This window comes from Solanum dulcamara, chromosome 7, assembly GCF_947179165.1.
Source record: "Solanum dulcamara chromosome 7, daSolDulc1.2, whole genome shotgun sequence".
NCBI classification, from domain to species: Eukaryota; Viridiplantae; Streptophyta; class Magnoliopsida; order Solanales; family Solanaceae; genus Solanum; species Solanum dulcamara.
Genome location: NC_077243.1, coordinates 79884043 through 79906213, shown reverse-complemented (window position 1 = coordinate 79906213; position 22171 = coordinate 79884043).

Sequence of the window (22171 nt, the reverse complement as noted above, 5' to 3'; positions counted from 1 at the left end):
GTAAAAACTCTGTAGGCTAACACACACGGAAAACTGGCAAAATTGCCTAATTTCTATTGCGTCTCTAATAAAATGATCCTAAACCCCTCTAAAGCACCGCCGGGGCTACTGGAGTCGTTCCACAGGTCGTTACGGACACTAAAATGGAAGAATCCAAGAAAATTTGATTCGGACCCCCGGCACCTAAAATATCCAAGGGCTAATACACACGAAAAAGTGGCAAAATTGCCTAATTCCTATTGTGCCGCCAATAAAATGCTCCTAAACACCTTTATAGCACCGCCGGGGCTACTAGAGTCGTTCCCCAGGTCATTACGGATGCTACAATGGAAGAATCCAAGAAATTTCAACACGGCCCCCCGGCACCTAAAAAATCATGTGGGCTAACACACACGAAAAACTTGCAAAATCGCCTAATTCCTATTGCGTCGTCGATAAAATGCTCCTGAACCCCTCTAGAGCGCCGCCGGAGCTACTGGAGTCGTTCCCTAGGTTATTACGGACGCTACTATTGAAGAATCCAAGAAAATTTGACCCAAACCCCCGGCACCTAAAAAATCTGTGGGTTAACTCACACGAAAAACTCGCAAAATCGCCTAATTTGTATTGCGTCGCAAATAAAATGCTCCTAAACCCCTCTATAGCGCTGCCAGGGCCACTGGAGTCGTTCCCCAGGTCGTTACAGACGCTACATTGGAAGAATCCAATAAAATTCAACCCGTACCCCCGGCACCTAAAACATCCGTAGGCTAACACACACGAAAAACTAGCAAAATTGCCTAATTCCTATTGCGTCGCTAATAAAATGATCATAAACCCCTATAAAGCGTTGCCAGGGCTACTGGAGTCGGTCCCTAGGTCGTTACGTATTCTACTATGGAAGAATCCAAGAAAATTTGACCCAGACCCCCGGCACCTAAAATATCCGTGGGCTAACACACACGAAAAAGTGGCAAAATTGCCTAATTCCTATTGCGCCGCCAATAAAATGCTCCTAAACCCCTCTATAGTGCAGCCGGGACTACAGGAGTCGTTCCACAAGTCGTTACAGATGCTACAATGGAAGAATCCAAGAAATTTCGACACGGCGCCCTAGCACGTAAAAAATTATGTGGGGTAACACACACGAAAAACTGGCAAAATCGCCTAATTCCTATTGCGTCTCAAATAAAATGCTCTTAAGCCCCTCTAAAGTGCCGCCGGGGCTACTGGAGTCGTTCCCCAGGTCGTTACGGATGCTACAAAGGAAGAATCCAAGAAATTTCGACACGGCCCCCTGGCACGTAAAAAATCCGTGGGCTAACACACACGAAAAACTTGCAAAATTGCCTAATTCCTATTGCGTCGCCTATAAAATTCTCCAAAACCCCTCTATTGCACCGCCGAGGTACTGGAGTTATTCCCCAGGTCTTTACGGATGCTATTATGGAAGAAATAGAGAAAATTTGACCCGGACCCCAGCACCTTAAAAATCCGGGGGCTAACACACACGAAAAACTGGCAAAATTGCCAAATTCCTATTGCGTTTCTAATAAAATGCTCCTAAACCCCTCTATTGCATCGCCGAGGTACTGGAGTCGTTCCCAGGTCGTTACGGACGCTACTATGGAAGAAATCAAGAAAATTCGACCCGGACCCCCGGCACCTAAAAAATGTGTGGGCTAACACACACGAAAAACTTGCAAAATCGCCTAATTCCTATTGCGTCGCAAATAAAATGCTCCATAACCCCTCTAAAGCGCCGCCGGGGCTACTGGAGTTGTTCTCCAGGTCATTACGGACGCTACTATGGAAGAAATCAAGAAAATTTGACCTGCATCCCCGGCACCTAAAAAAACCGTGGGCTAACACACACGAAAAAGTGGAAAAATTGCCTAATTACTATTGCGCCGCCAATAAAATGCTCCTAAACCCCTCTATAGCACCGTCGGGGCTACTGGAGTCGTTTCCCAGGTTGTTACGGACGCTACTATTGAAGAATCCAAGAAAATTCGACACGGACCCCTAGCACCTAAAAAAACCGTGGGCTAACACACACGGAAAACTGACAAAATTGCCTAATTTCTATTGCGTCTCTAATAAAATGATCCTAAACCCCTCTAAAGCACTGTCAGGGCTACTGGAGTCGTTTCCCAGGTCGTTACGGACGCTACTATTGAAGAATCCAAGAAAATTCGATACGGACCCCTGGCACGTAAAAAATCTGGGGGCTAACACACACGAAAAACTGACAAAATCGCCTAATTTCTTTTGCGTCTCTAATAAAATGATCCTAAACCCCTCTAAAGCACCGCCGGGGCTACTGGAGTCGTTCCCCAGGTCGTTACAGACACTAAAATGGAAGAATCCAAGAAAATTCGACCCGAACCCTCGGCACCTAAAATATCCGTGGGCTAACACACACGGAAAAGTGGCAAAATTGCCTAATTCCTATTGCGCCGCCAATAAAATGCTTCTAAACCCCTCTATAGCATCGCCGGGGCTACTGGAGTCGTTCCCCAGGTCGTTACGGATGATACAATGGAAGAATCCAAGAAATTTCGACACGCCCCCCCGGCACCTAAAAAATCATGTGGGCTAACACACAAAAACAACTTGCAAAATCGCCTAATTCCTATTGCGTCGCCAATAAAATGCTCCTGAACCCCTCTAGAGTGCCGCCGGAGCTATTGGAGTCGTTACCCAGGTCATTACGGACGCTACTATTAAAGAATCCAAGAAAATTTGACCCAAACCCCCGGCACCTAAAAACTCTGTGGGCTAACACACACGAAAAACTGGCAAAATCACCTAATTTGTATTGCGTCGCAAATAAAATGCTCCTAAACCCCTCTATAGTACCTCCGGGCTCACTGGAGTCGTTCCCCAGGTCGCTACGGACGCTACTCTGGAAGAGTCCAAGAAAATTCGACCCAGACCCCTGGCACCTAAAAAATCTGTGGGCTAACACACACGAAAAACTGGCAAAATTGCCTAATTCCTATTGCGTCGCCAATAAAATGCTCCTAAACCACTCTATTGCACTGTCGGGGCTACTGGAGTCGTTTCTCAGGTCGTTACGGAAGCTACTATGGAAGAAATCAAGAAAATTTGACCTAGACCCCCGGCACCTAAAAATTCAGTGGGCTAACAAACACTAAAAACTGGAAAAATCGCCTAATTCTGATTGCATCGCCAATAAAATGCTCATAAACCCCTCTATAGCACCGCCGGGGCTACTGGAGTCTTTACCTAGGTCATTACGGATGCTACTATGGAAGAATCCAAGAAAATTTGACCGAAACCCCCGGCACCTAAAAAATCCGTGGGTTAACACAAACGAAAAACTAGCAAAATCGCCTAATTTCTATTGCGTCGCTAATAAAATGCTCCTAAATCCATCTATAGCGCCGCCGGGGCTATTGGAGTCGTTCCCCAGGTCGTTACGGACGCTACTATAGAAGAATCCAAGAAAATTCGACCAGGACCCCGGCACGTAAAAAATCCGTGGCCTAACACACACGAAAAACTGGCAAAATCGCCTAATTCCTATTGCGTCTCCAATAAAATGCTCCTATACCCCTCTAAAGCGCCACCGGGGCTACTGGAGTCGTTTCCCAGGTCGTTACGGACGCTATTATGGAAGAATCCAAGAAAATTCGACCCGGACCCCCGGCACCTAAAAAATCCAGGGGCTAACACACACGAAAAACTGGAAAAATCTCCTAATTCCTATTCCCTCGCTAATAAAATGCTCCTAAACCCCTCTATAGCACCGTTGGGGCTACTGGAGTCGTTTTCCAGGTCGTTACGGACGCTACTATGGAAGAAATTAAGAAAATTTGACCCGCATCCCAGGCACCTAAAAAATCTGTGGGCTAACAAACACGAAAAACTGGCAAAATAGTCTAATTCCTATTGCGTCGACAATAAAATGCTCCTAAACCCCTCTATAGCGCCGTCGGGGCTAGTGGAGTCTGTCCCCAGATCGTTACGGACGCTACTTTGGAAGAACCAAAAAAATTCGACCCGGACCCCCGACAACTAAAAAATCTGTGGGCTAACACACATGAAAAACTGGCAAAATCACCTAATTCCTATTGCGTCGCGAATAAAATGCTCATAAACCCCTCTATAGCACCTATGGGGCTACTGGAGTCGTTCCCCAGGTCGTTACAGATGCTACTATGGAAGAAATCAAGAAAATTCGACCCGGACCCCCGACACCTAAAAGTTCTGTGGGCTAACACACACGAAAAACTGGCAAAATTGCTTAATTCCTATTGCGCCGCCAATAAAATGCTCCTAAACCTCTCTATTGCACCGCCGGGGCTACTTGAGTCGTTACCCAGGTCGTTACGGACGCTACTATGGAAGAAATCAAGAAAATTTGACCCGGACCCCCGGCACCTAAAATATTCGTGGGCTAACACACACAAAAAAGTGGAAAAATTTCCTAATTCCTATTGCGTCGCCAATAAAATGCTCCTAAACCCCTCTATAATGCCGCCGGAGCTACTAGAGTCATTCCCCAGGTCGTTACGGAAGCTACTATGGAAGAATCCAAGAAACTTCTACCCGGACCCCCTGCACATAAAAAAACCGTAGGCTAATACACACGAAAAACTGGCAAAATCACCTGGGGAACGACTCCAGTAGCCCCGGCGGTGCAATAGAGAGGTTTAGGAGCATTTTATTGGCAGTGCAATAGGAATTAAGCAATTTTGCCAGTTTTTCGTGTGTGTTAGCCCACAGAATGTTTAGTTGTCGGGGCTCCGGGTCGAGTTTTCTTGATTTCTTCCATAGTAGTGTCCGTTACGACCTGGAGAACGACTCCAGTAGCTCCGGCAGCGCTTTAGAGGGGTTTAAGAGCATTTTATTGGCGACGCAATAAGAATTAGGCGATTTTGAAAGTTTTTCGTGTGTGTTAGCCCACGGATTTTTTAGGTGCCAGGGGTGCGGGTCAAATTTTCTTAGAATTTTCCATATTAGCGTCCGTAACGACCTGGGGAATGACTACAGTAGCCCTGGCGGCGCTTTAGAGGGGTTTAGGAGCATTTTATTGGCTAGGCAATAGGAATTAGGCGATTTTGCCAGTTTTTCGTCTGTGTTTGCCCACAGATTTTTTAGGTGTCGGAGGTCCGGGTTAAATTTTCTTAGATTCATCCATAGTAACGTCCGTAACAACCTGGGGAACGACTCCAGTAGCCCCGGCGGCGCTTTAGAGGGGTTCAGGAGCATTTTATTGGCGACGCAATAGGAATTAGGCGATTTTGCCACTTTTTCGTGTGTGTTAGCCCACGGATATTTTAGGTGCTGGGGGTTCGGGTCAAATTTTCTTGGATTCTTCCATAGTAGCGTCCGTAACGACCTGGCGAACGACTACAGTAGCCCTGGCGGCGCTTTAGAGGGGCTTAGGAGAATTTTATGGGTGACGCAGTAGGAATTAGGCGATTTTGCCAATTTTTCGTGTTTGTTAGCCCATTGAATTTTTAGGTGCCGGGGGTCTAGGTCGAAGTTTCTTGATTTCTTCCATAGTAGCTTCCGTAACAACCTGAGGAACGACTCCAGTAGCCCCGGCGATGCAATAGAGGGGTTTAGGAGCATTTTATTGGCGACACAATAGGAATTAGGCAATTTTGCCAGTTTTTCGTGTGTGTTAGCCCACACAATTTTTAGGTACCGGGGGTCTAGGTCGAATTTTCTTGATTTCTTCCATAGTAGCATCTGTTACGACCTGGAGAACGACTACAGTAGCCCCGGCGGCGCTTTAGAGGGGTTTAAGAGCATTTTATTGGCAACGCAATAAGAATTAGGCGATTTTGAAAGTTTTTCGTGTGTGTTAGCCCACGGATTTTTTAGGTGCTAGGGGTGCGGGTCGAATTTTCTTGATTTCCTCCATAGTAGCGTCCGTAACGACCTGGAGAACGACTCCGATAGCCCCAACGGTGCTACAGAGGGGTTTAGGAGCATTTTATTGGCGACGCAATCGGAATTAGGGGATTTTGCCAGTTTTTCGTGTGTGTTAGCCCATAGATTTTTTAGGTGCCGGGGGTCAGGGTCAAATATTCTTGGATTTTTCCATAGTAGCATCCATAACCACCTGGGGAACGACTTCAGTAGCCCCAGCGGTGCTTTAGAGAGGTTAAGGATCATTTTATTAGAGACACAATAGGAATTAGGCAATTTTGCTAGTTTTCCGTGTGTGTTAGCCTTAAGATTTTTTATGTGCCAGGGGTCCGTGTCGAATTTTCTTAATTTCTTCCATAGTAGCTTCTGTAACAACCTGGGGAACGACTCCAGTAGCCCCGGCGATGCAATAGAGAGGTTTAGGAGCATTTTATTGGCGGCGCAATAGGAATTAAGCAATTTTGCCAGTTTTTCGTGTGTGTTAGCCCACGGATTTTTTAGGTGAAGGGGGTCCGGGTCAAATTTTCTTGGATTCTTCAATAGTAGCGTCTGTAACGACCTAGGGAACGACTCCAGTAGCCCCGGAGGTGCTATAGAGGGGTTTAAGAGCATTTTATTGGCAACGCAATTAGAGGGGTTTAGGAGCATTTTATTGGCGACGAAATAGGAATTAGGCGATTTTACCAATTTTTCGGGTGTGTTAGCCCACGGATTTTTTAGGTGAAGGGGGTCCGGGTCAAATTTTCTTAGATTATTCCATAGTAGCGTCCGTTACGACCTAGGGAAAGACTCCAGTAGCCCCGGCGGTGCTATAGAGGGGTTTATGAGCATTTTATTGGCGACGCAATCGTAATTAGGAGATTTTGCCAGTTTTTCGTGTTTGTTAGCCCACTGAATTTTTAGGTGCCAGGGGTCTAGGTCGAATTTTATTGATTTCTTTCATAGTAGCATCCGTAACGACTTGGGGAACGACTCCAGTTGCCCTGGCGGTGCAATAGAGGGATTTAGGAGCATTTTATTGGCGACACATTAGGAATTAGGCAATTTTGCTAGTTTTTCGTGTGTGTTAGCCCACAAAATTTTTAGGTACCGGGGTTTCGGGTCAAATTTTCTTGATTTATTCCATAGTAGCGTCTGTTACGACCTGGAGAACGACTCGAATAGCCCCGGCGGCGCTTTAGAGGGATTCAGGAGCATTTTATTGGCGATGCAATAGGAATTAGGCGATTTTGCAAGTTTTTCTTGTGTTAGCCCACGTATTTTTTAGGTGCCGGGGGTACGGGTCGAATTTTGTTGGATTCTTCCATAGTAGCGTCCGTAACGACCTGCGGAACCACTCCAGTAGCTCTAGTGGCGTTATAGAGGGGTTTAGAAGCATTTTATTTGCGATGCAATAGAAATTAGGTGATTTTGTAAGTTTTTCGTGTGTGTTAGCCCATGGATTTTATTAGATGCCGGGGGTCCGGATCAAATTTTCTTGGATTCTTCCATAGTAGAATCCGTAACGACCTGGGGAACGACTCCAGTAGCTCCGACGGCGCTATAGAGAGGTTTAGAAGCATTTCATTGGTGACGCAATAGGAATTAGGCGATTTTGCAAGTTTTTCGTGTGTGTTAGCCCACGGATTTTTTAGGTGCAGGGGGTTCGGGTGGAATTTTCTTGGATTCTTCCATAGTAGCTTCCGTAACGACCTGGGGAATGACTTCAGTAGCTCCGGCGGTGCTATAGAGGGGTTTAGGAGCATTTTATTGGCGTCGCAATAGGAATTAGGCAATTTTTCCAGTTTTTCGTGTGTGTTAGCCCATGGATTTTATTAGATGCCGGGGGTCCGGGTCAAATTTTCTTGGATTCTGCCATAGTAGAATCCGTAACGAGCTGGGGAACGACTCCAGTAGCTCCGACGGCGCTATAGAGAGGTTTAGAAGCATTTTATTGGCGACGCAATAGGAATTAGGCGATTTTGCAAGTTTTTCGTGTGTGTTAGCCCACGGATTTTTTAGGTGCAGGGGTCCGGGTGGAATATTCTTGGATTCTTCCATTGTAGCATCCATAACGACCTGGGGAACGACTCCAGTAGCCCCGGCGGCGCTTTAGAGGGGTTTAGGAGCATTTTATTGACGATGCAATAGGGATTAGGCAATTTTGCCACTTGTTCGCGTGTGTTAGCCCACAGATTTTTTAGATGGCGGGGGTCTAGGTCAAATTTTTTTGGATTCTTCCATAGTAGCGTCCGTAACGACCTGGGAAATGACTTCAGTAGCCCTGGCAGTGCTTTAGAGGGGTTTAGGAGCATTTTATTGGCGGCGCAATAGGAATTAAGCAATTTTCCACTTTTTCGTGTGTGTTAGCCCACGAATATTTTAGGTGCCGGGGATCTGGGTCAAATTTTGTTGGATTCTTCTATAGTAGCATCCGTAACGACTTGGGGAACGACTCTAGTAGCGCCGAAAGTGCTATAGAGGGGTTTAGGAGCATTTTATTGGCGACGCAATAGGCATTAAGCGAATTTGCTAGTTTTTCGTGTGTGAACGCCCATAGATTTTTTAGGTGCCGGGGGTCCGGGTCAAAGTTTCTTGGATTCTTACATAGTAGCGTCCGTAACGACCTGGGGAACGAATCCAATAGCCCCGGCGGCGCTATAGAGGGGTTAAGGAGAATTTTATTGGCGACGCAATAGGAATTAGGCAATTTTGCCAGTTTTTCGTGTGTTGAAGTTTCTTAGATTCTTCCATAGTAGCATCCGTAACGACTTGGAGAACGACTCCAGTAGCTGCGATGGCGCTATAGAGAGGTTTAGGAGCATTTTATTGGCAACGCAATAGGAATTAGGCGATTTTGCCAGTTTTTCATGTGTGTTAACCCACAGATTATTTAGATGCCGGGGGTTCGGGTCAAATTTTCTTGGATTCTTCAATAGTAGCGTCCGTAACGACCAGGGGAATGTCTCTTGTAGCTCCGGCGGTGCTTTAGAGGGTTTCGGGAGCATTTTATTAGCGACGCAATAGGAATTAGGCGATTTTGCCAATTTTTCGTGTGTGTTAGCCCACGGATTTTTTAGGTGTCGGGGGTCCGGTTTGACTTTTCTTGGATTCCAACATAGTAGCATCCGTAACGACCTGGGGAACGACTCCAGTAGCCCCGACGGCACTATAGAGGGGTTTAGGAGCATTTTATTGGCGATGAAATAGGAATTAGGCGATTTTGCCAGTTTTTCGTATGTGTTAGCCCACAGATTTTTTAGGAAAAGAGGGTCCGGGTCAAATTTACTTGAATTGTTCCATAGAAGCGTCCGTAACGACCTGGGTAATGACTCCAGTATCCCCGGCGGCGCTTTAGAAGGGTTTAGGTGCATTTTATTTGAGACGAAATAGGAATTAGGCGATTTTGCCAGTTTTTCGTGTGTGTTAGCCCAGGGAATTTTTACGTGCCGGGGGCCCGTGTCTAAATTTCTTGGACTCTTCCATTTGTAGCGTCCGTAACGACCTGGGGAACGACTCCAGTAGCCTCGACAGCGCTATAGAGGGGTTTAGGAGCATTTTATTGGCGACACAATAGGAATTAGGCGATTTTGCCAGTTTTTCATGTGTGTTAGCCCACGGATTTTTTAGGTGCAGGGGGTCCGAGTCAAATTTTCTTGGATTCTTACATAGTAGCGTCCGTAACCACCTGGGGTACGACTCCAGTAGCCCTGACGGCGCTTTAGAGGGGTTTAGAAGCATTTTATTGGGGACACAATAGGAATTACGCGAATTTGCCAGTTTTTCGTGTGTGTTAGCCCACGGATTTTTTAGGTGCCTGGGGTCCGGGTCAAATTTTCTTGGATTCTTCTATAGTAGCGTCCGTAACGACCTGGGGAACGACTCTAGTAGCCCTGACAGCTCTTTAGAGGGGATTAGGAGCATTTTATTGGCGACGCAATAGGAATTAGGCGATTTTGCCAGTTTTTCATTTCTGTTAGTCCACGGATTTTTTAGGTGTTGGGGGTTCGGGTAGAAGTTTCTTGGACTCTTCTATAGTAGCGTCCGTAACGACCTGGGGAACGACTCCAGTAGCCCTGACAGCTCTTTAGAGGGGTTTTGGAGCATTTTATTGGCAACGCAATAGGAATTAGATGATTTTGCCAGTTTTCCGTGTGTGTTAGCCCACGGATTTTTTAGGTGCCAGGGGTCCGGTTAGAATTATCTTGGATTATTCCATAATAGCATCCGTAACGAACTGGGGAACGACTCCAGTAGCCCCAGCAGTGCTATAGAAGGGTTCAGGAGCATTTTATTGGCGATGCAATAGGAATTAGGCGATTTTGCCAGTTTTTTGTATGTGTTAGCCTCAGATTTTTTAGGTGTCGGAGGTCCGGTTCGAATTTTCTTGGATTCCTACATAGTAGTGTCCGTAACGACCTGGGGAACGACTCCAATAGCCCCGGCGGCACTATAGAGGGGTTTAGGAGCATTTTATTGGCGACAAAATAGGAATTAGGCGATTTTGCCAGTTTTTCGTGTGTGTTAGCCCACGGATTTTTTAGGTGAAGGGGGTCCGAGTTAAATTTTCTTGGATTCTTCCTTAGTAGCATCCGTAACGACCTGGAGAATGACTCCAGTAGCCCCAAAGGCGCTTTAAAGGGGTTTAGGAGCATTTTATTTGAGACACAATAGGAATTAGGCGATTTTGCCAGTTTTTTATGTGTGTTAGCCCAGGAATTTTTTACGTGTCGGGGGGCCGTGTCTAAATTTCTTGGATTCTTCCATTTGTAGCGTCCGTAATGACCTGTGGAACGACTCCAATAGCCTCGACGGCGCTATAGAGGGGTTTAGGAGCATTTTATTGGCGACACAATAGGAATTAGGCGATTTTGCCAGTTTTTCATGTGTGTTAGCCCACAGAATTTTTAGGTGTCGGGGGTCCGGGTTGAATTTGGTTTATTTCTTCAATAGTAGCATCCGTAACGACCTGGGGAACGACTCGAGTAGCCCCGGCGGTGCTTTAGATGGGTTTGGGATCATTTTATTGGCGACGCAATAGGATTAGGCAATTTTGCTAGTTTTTCGTGTGTGTTAGCCCACGGATTTTTTAGGTGCCGGGGCTCCAGGTCAAATTTTCTTGGATTCTACCATATTAGCGTCCGTAACGACCTAGGGAACGACTCTAGTAGCCCGACGGTGCTTTAGAGGGGTTGAAAAGCATTTTATTAAAATGCAATAGGAATTAGGCGATTTTGCAAGTTTTTTGTTTCTGTTAGCCCATGGATTTTTTATGTGCCAAGGGTCTCTGTCGAAACTTCTTGGATTCTTCCATAGTAGCGTCCGTAATGACCTGAGGAACGACTCTAGTAGCCCCGGCGGCGCTATAGAGCGTTTTAGGAGCATTTTATTAGCGACGCAATAGGAATTATGCGATTTTGCCAGTTTTTCGTGTGTGTTAGCGCACAGATTTTTTAGGTGCCTGGGGTCCGTATCAAATTTTCTTGGATTCTTCAATAGTATGTCCGTAACGACTTGGGGAACGACTCCAGTAGCTCCAGCGGCGCTTTAGAGGGGTTTAGGAGCATTTTATTGTCGACGCAATAGAAATTAGGCGATTTTGCTAGTTTTTAGTATGTGTTAGCCCACAGATTTTTTAGGTGTTGGGGTGTAGGTCGAATTGTCTTGGATTCTTCCATTGTAGCATCTGTAACGACCTAGGGAACGACTCTAGTAGCTCCGGCGGTGCTTTAGAGGGGTTTAGGAGCATTTTATTGGCGACGCAATTGGAATTAGGCGATTTTGTCAGTTTTTCGTGTGTGTTAGCCCACGGATTTTTTAGGTGCCGGAGGTCAGGGTCAAATTTTCTTGGATTTTTCCATATTAGCGTCCGTAACGACCGTGGGTACGACTCCAGTAGCCCCGGAGGTGATTTAGAAGGGTTTAGGAGCATTTTATTGGCGACGCAATAGAAATTAAGCGCTTTTGCCAGTTTTTCGTGTGTGTTAGCCCATGGATTTTTTAGGTGCCGGGGGTCTGGGTTAAATTTTCTTGGATTCTGTCCATAGTGGCATCCGTAACGACCTGGGAAATGACTCCAGTAGCCCCGGCGGCGCTAATGAGAGGTTTAGGAGCATTTTATTAGCGACGCAATAGGAATTAGGTGATTTTGCCAGTTTTTCGTGTGTGTTAGCCCACGAAGTTTTTAGGTGCCGGGGGTCCGAGTCAACCTTTCTTGGATTCTTCCATATTAGCCTCCGTAACGAACTGGGGAACGACTCTAGAAGCCCCATAGGCGCTTTAGAGGGGCTTAGGAGCATTTTATTTACGACGCAATAGGAATTAGGCGATTTTGCCAATTTTTCGTGTGTGTTAGCCCATGGATTTTTTAGGTGCCGAGGGTCCGGGTCAAATGTTTTTTCGATTCTTCCATAGTAGCATCTGTAACGACTTGGGGAATTACACCAATAGCCCTGGCTGCGCTTTAGAGGGGTTTAGGAGCATTTTATTGGCGAGGCAATAGGAATTAGGTGATTTTGCCATTTGTTATTGTGTATTAGCCCACGGATATTTTAGGTGCCGGAGGTTCGGGTCATCTTTTCTTGGATTCTTACATAGTAGCGTCCGTAACGACCTGGGGAACGACTCCAGTAGCCTCGGCTGCATTTTAGAGGGGTTTAGGAGCATTTTATTGGAGACACAATAGGAATTAGGTTATTTTGCCAGTTTTTTGTGTGTGTTAGCCTAAATATTTTTTAGGTGCCGGGGGTCCGGGTCAACTCTTCTTGGATTTTTCCATAGTAGCATTCGTAACGACCTAGGGAATGACTCCAGTACCCCCGGCGGCGCTTTAGAGGGGTTTAGGAGCATTTTATTAGAGGCGCAATAGGAATTAGGCGATTTTGCCAGTTTTTTTTGTGTGTTAACCCATAGATTTTTTACGTGCATGGGGTCCGTCTCGAAATTTCTTGGATTCTTCCATAGTAGCGTCTGTACCGACCTGGGGAACGACTCCAGTAGCCCCGGCGGCGCTATAGAGGGGTTTAGGAGCATTTTATTGGAGATGCAATAGGAATTATGCAATTTTGCCAGTTTTTCGTGTGTATTAGCCCACGCATTTTTTAGGTGCCGGGGGTCCATGTCAAATTTTCTTGGATTCTTCCATAGTAGCGTACGTAACGACCTGGGGAACGACTCCAGTAGCCCCAGCGGTGCTTTAGAGAGGTTTAGAAGTATTTTATTGGCGACACAATAGGAATTAGGCGATTTTGCCAGTTATTCGTATGTGTTAGCCCACAGATTTTTTAGGTGTCAGGGTTTCGTGTCGAAATTTCTTGGATTCTTCCATTGTAGTGTCCGTAATTACCTGGGAACAACTCCAGTAGCCCCGGCGGTGCTATAGATGGGTTTAGGAGCATTTTATTAGCAACGCAATAGGAATTAGGCGATTTTGCCAGTTTTTTGTGTGTGTTAGCCCACAGATTTTTTAGGTGCCGGGGGTGCGGGTTGAATTTTCTTAGATTCATTCATTGTAGCATCCGTAAAGATCTGGGGAACAACTCTAGTAGCCCCAGCGGTGCTATAGAGGGGTTTAGGAGCATTTTATTGGCGACGCAATAGGAATTAGGCGATTTTTCCAGTTATTCGTGTGTGTTAACCCATTGATTTTTTAGGTGTCGGGGTGCGGGTCGAATTTTCTTAGATTCTTCCATTGTAGCATCCGTAACAACCTGGTGAACGACTCTAGTAGCCCCGGCAGCGTTATAGAGGGGTTTAGGAGCATTTTATTTACGACGCAATAGGAATTAGGTGATTTTGCCAGTTTTTCATGTGTGTTAGCCCACACATTTTTTAGGTGCCGGGGGTCTGGGTCAAATTTTCTTGGATTCTTCTATAGTAGCATCCATAACGACCTGGGGAACGACTCCAGTAGCCCCGGCGGTGCTTTAGAGGGGTTTAGAAGCATTTTATTGGCGACGCAATAGGAATTAGGCGATTTTGCCAATTTTTCATGTGTGTTATCCCACATATTTTTTAGGTGCCGGGGGTCCATGCCAAATTTTCTTGCATTCTTCCATAGTAGCGTCCGTAACGACCTGGGGAACGACTCCAGTAGCCCCGGTGATGCTTTAGAGGGGTTTAGGAGCATTTTATTGGCGACGCAATAGGAATTAGGCAATTTTGCGAGTTTTTCGTGTGTGTTATCCTAAATAATTTTTAGGTGCCGGGGGTCTGGGTCAAATTTTCTTAGATTCTTCCATCGTAGCATCCGTAACGACCTAGGGAACGATTCTAGTAGCATCGACAGTGCTTTAGAGGGGTTTAGGAGCATTTTATTAGCGGCGCAATAGGAATTTGGCGATTTTGCCAGTTTTTTTTGTGCGTTAGCCCACGGATTTTTTAGGTGTCTGGGGTTCGGGTCAAATTTACTTGGATTCTTCCATAGTAGCATCTGTAACGACTTGGGGAATTACACCAATAGCCCTGGCTGCGCTTTAGAGGGGTGTAGGAGCATTTTATTGGGGAAGCAATAGGAATTAGGCAATTTTGCTAGTTTTTTGTGTGTGTTAGCCTATGGATTTTTTAGGTACCGTGGGTCCGGGTCAAATTTTCTTCGATTCTTAATAGTAGCGTCCGTAATAACCTGGGGAACGAATCCAGTAGCCCTGGCGGCGCTTTAGAGGGGTTTAGGAGCATTTTATTTGAAACACAATAGTAATTAGTAGCGTCTGTAACGACCTGGGAACGACTCCACTAGCCCCGGCGGCGCTATCGAGTGGTTTAGGACCATTTTATTGGGGACGCAATAGGAATTAGGTGATTTTGGCAGTTTTTCGTGTGTGTTAGCCCACAAATATTTTAGGTGCCGGAGGTGCAGATCGAATTTTCTTAGATTCTTCCATTGTATCATCCATAATGACCTGTGGAACGACTCCAGTAGCCCCGGCGGCGCTATAGAGAGGTTTAGGAGAATTTTATTTACGACGCAAAAGGAATTAGGCGATTTTGCCTGTTTTTCGTGTGTGTTAGCCCACGGATTTTTTAGGTGCCGAGGGTCCGGGTAAAATTTTCTTGGATTCTTCCATAGTAGCGTCCGTAACGACCTGGGGAACGACTCCAGTAGCCCTGGCGATGCTTTAGAGGGGTTTAGGAGTATTTTATTGGCAACGCAATAGGAATTAGGCAATTTTGCCAGTTTTTCGTGTGTGTTAGCCTATAGATTTTTTAGGTGCCGGGGGTCCAGGTAAAATTTTCTTGGATTCTTCCATATTAGTATCCATAACGACCTAGGGAACGACTCTAGAAGCCCCGGTGACGCTTTAGAGGGGTATAGGAGCATTTTATTGGCTACGCAATAGGAATTAGGCGATTTTGCCAGTTTTTCGTGTGTTAGCCCAAGTATATATTAGGTGTCGGGGGTTCGGATCAAATTTTCTTGGATTCTTCCATAGTAGCGTCCGTAACGACATGGGGAACGACTCCAATAGCCCCGACGGTGCTTTACAGGGGTTTAGGAGCATTTTATTAGCGACGCAATAGGAATTAGGCAATTTTGCAAGTTTTTCGTGTGTGTTAGCCCACAGACTTTTTAGGTGCTGATGGTGCAGGTCAAATTTTCTTAGATTCTTCCATTGTAGCATCCGTAACAACCTGGGGAATGACTCCAATAGCCCCGGCGGCGCTATAGAGGAGTTTAGGAACATTTTATTGATGACGCAATAGAAATTAGGCAATTTTGCTAGTTTTTCATGTGTGTTAGCCCACGTATTTTTTAGGTGCCGAGGGTCCGGGTCGATGTTTCTTGGATTCTTCCATAGTAGCGTCCGTAACAACCTGGGGAACGACTCCAGTAGCCCCGGTGACGCTTTAGAGGGGTTTAGAAGCATTTTATTGGCGATGCAATTGGAATTAGGCAATTTTGCCAGTTTTTCGTGTGTGTTAGCCAACAGATTGTTTACGTGACGGGGGTCCGTGTCGAAATTTCTTGGATTCTTCCATAGTAGCGTCCGTAACAACCTGGGAATGACTCCTGTAGCCCCGGCGGCGCTATACAGGGGTTTAGCAGCGTTTTATTGGCGACGCAATAGGATTTGGCGATTTTGGCAGTTTTTCATGTGTGTTAGCCCACAGATTTTTTAGGTGCCAGAGGTGCGGATCGAATTTTCTTAGATTCTTCCATTGTAGCATCCGTAACGACCTGTGGAATGACTAAAGTAGCCCCGGCGGCGCTATAGAGGGGTTTAGGAGCCTTTTATTTACGACGCAATAGGAATTAGGCAATTTTGCCAGTTTTTCGTGTGTATTAGCCTACGGATTTTTTAGGTGCCGAGGGTCTGGGTCAAATTTTCTTGGATTCTTCCATAGTAGCATCCGTAACGACCTGGGGAATGACTCCAGTAGCCCCAGCGATGCTTTAGAGGGGTTTAGGAGCATTTTATTGGCGACGCAATAGGAATTAGGCAATTTTGCCAGTTTTTCGTGTTTGTTAGACCACGGATTTTTTAGGTGCTGGAGGTCTGGGTCGAATTTTCTTGGATTCTTCTTTAGTAGCATCCACAACGACCTAGGGAATGACTCCAGTAGCTCCAGCGACGCTTTAGAAGGGATTAGGAGTATTTTATTGGCGACGCAATAGGAATTAGGCGATTTTGCCAGTTTTTTTTGTGTGTTAACCCATGGATTATTTATGAGCATTTTATTAGAGACGCAATAGGAATTAGGCAATTTTGCCAGTTTTTTATTTGTGTTAGCCCACAGATTTTTTACGTGCTGGGGTACGTGTCAAAATTTCTTAGATTCTTCCATAGTAGCATCCGTAACGACCTGGAGAACAACTCCAGTAGCCCCGGCGGCGCTATAGAGGGGTTTAGGAGCATTTTATTAGAGGCGCAATAGGAATTAGGCGATTTTTCCAGTTATTCGGGTGTGTTAACCCACTGATTTTTTAGGTGCCGGGGGTGCGGGTCGAATTTTCATAGATTCTTCCATTGTAGCATCCGTAACAACCTGGGGAATGACTCCAATAGCCCTGGCGGTGCTATAGAGGGGTTTAGGAGCATTTTATTTACGACGCAATTGGAATTAGGCGATTTTGCTAGTTTTTCGTGTGTGTTAGCCCACAGATTTTTTAGGTGCCGGGGGGTCCGGGTCAAATTTTCTTTGATTCTTCCATAGTAGCGTCCGTAACCACCTAGGGAACGACTCCAGTAGCCCCGGCGGCGCTTTAGAGGGGTTTAGGATAAGTTTTTTGGCGACGCAATAGGAAGTAGGCGATTTTGCCAGTTTTTTGTGTGTGTTAGCCCACAGATTTTTTAGGTGCCTGGGGTCCGGGTCAAATTTTCTTGGATTCTTCAATAGTATGTCCGTAACGACTTGGGGAACGACTCCAGTAGCTCCAGCGGCGCTCTAGAGGGGTTTAGGAGCATTTTATTGTCGACGCAATAGAAATTAGGCGATTTTGCTAGCTTTTAGTATGTGTTAGCCTACAGATTTTTTAGGTGTTGGAGGTGTAGGTCGAATTGTCTTGGATTCTTCCAATATAGCATCCGTAACGACCTAGGGAACGACTCCAGTAGCTCCGGCGGTGCTTTAGAGGGGTTTAGGAGCATTTTATTGGCGACGCAATAGGAATTAGGCGATTTTGCTAATTTTTCGTGTGTGTTAACCCACGGATTTTTTAGGTGCTGGGGGTGCAGGTCGAATTTTCTTAGATTCTTCCATTGTAGCGTCTGTAACAACCTGGGGAACGACTCCAGTAGCCCCGGCGGCGCTATAGAGGGGTTTAGGAGCATTTTATTGGCGACGCAATAGAAATTAGGCTATTTTGCCAGTTTTTTTGTGTGTTAAACCATGGATTATTTAGGAGGATTTTATTTACGACGCAATAGAAATTAGGCGATTTTGCTAGTTTTTCGTGTGTGTTAGCCTACTGATTTTCTCGGTGCCGGGGGTTTAGGTCAAATTTTTTTTGATTCTTCAATAGTAGCATCCGTAACGACCTGGGGAACGACTCTAGTAGCCCCGGCGGCGCTTTAGAGGGTTTAGGAGCATTTTATTAGAGACGCAATAGGAATGATGCGATTTTGCTAGTTTTTCGTGTGTGTTAGCACACAGATTTTTTACGTGATGGGGGTCCGTGTCGAAATTTCTTGGATTCTTCCATTGTAGCATCCTAACGACCATGGGAAAGACTCCAATAGCCCCGGTGGCTCTTTAGAGGGGTTTAGGAGCATTTTATTGGCGACGCAATTGGAATTAGGCAATTTTAACACTTTTTCGTGTGTGTTAGCCCACGGATATTTTAGGTGCCGGGGGTCCGGGTCGAATTTTCTCGCATTCTTCCATTGTAGCATCCGTAACGACCTTGGGAACGACTCTTGTAGTCCCGGTGGTGCTTTAGAGGGGTTTAGGAGCATTTTATTACAGACGCAATATGAATTAGGCAATTTTGCCAGTTATTCGTGTGTGTTAGCCCATAGATTTTTAAGGTGCCGGGGGTGCGAGTCGAATTTTCTTAGATTCTTCCATTGTAGCGTCCGTAACGACCTGGGGAATGACTCCAGTAGACCCGGCGGTACTTTAGAGGGGTTTAGAAGCATTTTATTAGAGACACAATAGGAATTAGGCGATTTTGCTAGTTTTTCGTGTGTGTTAGCCCACAGACTTTTTAGGTGCCGGAGGTGCGGGTCGAATTTTCTTGGATTCTTCCATTTTAGCATCCGTAATGACCTGGGGAATGACTCCAATAGCCCCGGCAGCGCTGTAGAGGGTTTAGGAGCATTTTATTTACGACGCAATAGGATTTTGGGGGTTTTGCCACTTTTTCATGTGTGTTAGCCTACAGATATTTTAGGTGCCGGGGGTGCGGGTCAAATTTTCTTGGATTCTTCCATAGTAGCGTCTGTAACGACCTGAGGAACGACTCCAGTAGCCCCGGCGGTGCTTTAGAGGGGTTTAGGATCATTTTATTTGAGACGCAATAGGAATTAGGCGATTTTGCCAGTTTTTCGTGAATGTTTGCCCACGGTTTTTTTATGTGCCAGGGGTCCATGTCGAAATTTCTTAGATTCTTCCATAGTAGGGTCTGTAACGACCTGGGGAACAACTCCAGTAGCCCCGTAGGTGCTTTAGAGAAGTTTAGGAGTATTTTATTGGCGACGCAATAGGAATTAGGCAATTTTGCCATTTTTCCGTGTGTGTTAGCCCACAGATATTTTAGGTGCCGGGGATCCGTGTTGAATTTTCTTGGATTATTCTAAAGTAGCGCCCGTAATGACCTGGGGAACTACTCCAGTAGCCCCGGCGGTGCTTTAGTGGGTTTAGAAGCATTTTATTGGCGACGCAATAGGAATTAGGCGATTTTGCAGGTTTTTCGTGTGTGTTAGCCCACGGATTTTTTAGGTGCCGGGGGTTCGGGTCAAATTTTCTTGGATTCTTCCATAATAGAGTCCGTAACGACCTGGGGAAACGACCCCAGTAGCCTTGGCTATGCTTTAGAAGGGTTTAGGAGCATTTTATTGGCGACGCAATAGGAATTAGGCGATTTTACCAGTTTTTCGTATGTGTTAGCCTAAATATTTTTTAGGTGCCGGGGGTCTTGGTCAAATTTTCTTAGATTCTTCCATAGTAGCATCCATAACGACCTAGGGAATGACTTCAGTAGTCCCTGCGGTGCTTTAGAGGGGTTTAGGAGCATTTTATTAGAGGCGCAATAGGAATTAGGCGATTTTGCTAGTTTTTCGTGTGTATTTGCCCACGGAGTTTTTAGGTTCCGGGGGTCCGGGTTGATTTTTCTTGTATTCTTCCATTGTAGCATCCGTAACGACCTAGGGAACGACTCTAGTAGCCCGGTGGCGCTTTAAAGGGGTTTAGGAACATTTTATTAGAGACGCAATAGGAATTAGGCAATTTTGCCAGTTTTTCGTGTGTGATAGCCCACGGATTTTTTACGTGCCAGGGGTCCGTATCGAAATTTCATGGATTCTTCCATATTAGCATCTGTAACGACATGGGAATGACTCTAGTAGCCCCGACGGCGCTATAGAGGGGTTTAGGAGCATTTTATTGGCGACGTAATAGGAATTAGGCGATTTTGTCCAGTTTTTCATGTGTGTTAGCCCACAGATTTTTTCGGTGCCGGGGGTGCGGGTTGAATTTTCTTAGATTTTTTCATTGTAGCGTCCGTAACAACCTGGGGAATGACTTCAGTAGCCCCGGCGGCGCTATAGGGGGGTTTAGGAGCATTTTATTTATGACGCAATAGGAATTAGGCGATTTTGCCAATTTTTCATGTGTGTTATCCCACATATTTTTTAGGTGCCGGGGGTCCATGCCAAATTTTCTTGCATTCTTCCATAGTAGCGTCCGTAACGACCTAGGGAATGGCTCTAGTAGCCCCGGCAGTGCTTTAGAGGGGTTTAGGAGCATTTTATTGGCGACGCAATAGGAATTAGGCAATTTTGCCAGTTTTTCGTGTGTGTTACCCCATAGATTTTTTAGATGCCGGGGGTCTGGGTCAAATTTTCTTAGATTCTTCCATAGTAACGTCCGTAACGATCTAGGGAATGACTCTAGTAGCCCGGCAGCGCTTTAGAGGGGTTTAGGAGCATTTTATTGGCGACGCAATAGAAATGAGGCAATTTTGCTTTTTTTTTTCGTGTGTGTTAGCCCACGGATATTTTAGGTGCCGGGGATCCGGGTCAAATTTTCTTGGATTATTCCAAAGTAGCGTCCGTAATGACCTGGGAACTACTCATGTAGCCCTGGCGGTGCTTTAGTGAGGTTTAGGAGCATTTTATAGGCGATGCAATAGGAATTAGGCGATTTTGCCAGTTTTTCGTGTGTGTTAGCCCACGGATTTATTAGGTGCCGGGGCTTCGGGTCACATTTTCTTGGATTCTTCCATAGTATCATCTGTAACGACCTGGGGAACGACTCTAGTAGCCCCGGAGGCGCTTTAGAGGGGTATAGGAGTATTTTTAGGTGCCGGGGGTTCGGGTCAAATTTACTTGGATTCTTCCATAGTATCGTCCGTAATGACCTAGGGAATTACACCAGTAGCCCTGGCTGCGCTTTAGAGGGGTGTAGGAGCATTTTATTGGGGACGCAATAGGAATTAGGAGATTTTGCCAGTTTTTTGTGTGTGTTAGCCTACATATTTTTTAGGTACCGGGGATCCGGGTCAAATTTTCTTGAATTCTTATTAGTAGCATCCGTAACGACTTGGGGAACGAATCCAGTAGCCCCGGCGGCGCTTTAGAGGGGTTTAAGAGCATTTTATTTGAAACGCAATAGTAATTAGTAGCGTCTGTAATGACCTGGAAAACGACTCCACTAGCCCCGACGGCGCTATCGAGTGGTTTAGGAGCATTTTATTTGGGACACAATAGAAATTAGGCGATTTTACTAGTTTTTCGTGTGTGTTAGCCCACAAATTTTTTAGGTGCCGGAGGTGCGGGTAGAATTTTCTTAGATTATTCCATTGTAGCGTCCGTAACGACCTGGGGAATGACTCCAGTAGCCCCAGCGGTACTTTAGAAGGGTTTAGGAGCATTTTATTAGAGACGCAATAGGAATTAGGCGATTTTGCTAGTTTTTCGTGTGTGTTAGCCCACAGACTTTTTAGGTGCCGGAGGTGCGGGTCGAATTTTCTTGGATTCTTCCATTGTTGCGTCCGTAACGACCTGGGGAATGACTCCAATAGCCTCGGCGGCGCTATAGAGGGGTTTAGGAGCATTTTATTTACGACGCAATAGGAATTAGGCGATTTTCCCAGTTTTTCGTGTGTATTAGCCCACAGATATTTTAGGTGCCGGGTGTCCGAGTCAAAGTTTCTTGGATTCTTCTATATTAGCGTCCTTAACAACCTGGGGAACGACTTCAGTAGCCCCGGCGGCGCTTTAGAGGGGTTTAGGAGCATTTTATTGGCGACGCAATAGGAATTAGGCGATTTTGCCAGTTATTCGTGTGTGTTAGCCATAGATTTTTTAGGTACCGGGTGTGCGGGTCGAATTTTCTTAGATTCTTCCATTGTAGTATCTGTAACGACCTGGGGAACGACTCCAGTAGCCCCGGCGGTGCTTTAGAGGGGTTTAGGAGTATTTTATTGGCGACGCAATAAGAATTAGGCAATTTTGCCATTTTTTCGTGTGTGTTAGCCCACAGATATTTTATCTGCCGGGGATCCGGGTTGAATTTTCTTGGATTATTCCAAAGTAGCGCCCGTAATGACCTGGGGAACTACTCCAGTAGCCCTGGCGGCGCTTTAGTGGGGTTTAGAAGCATTTTATTGGCGATGCAATAGGAATTAGGCGATTTTGCAAGT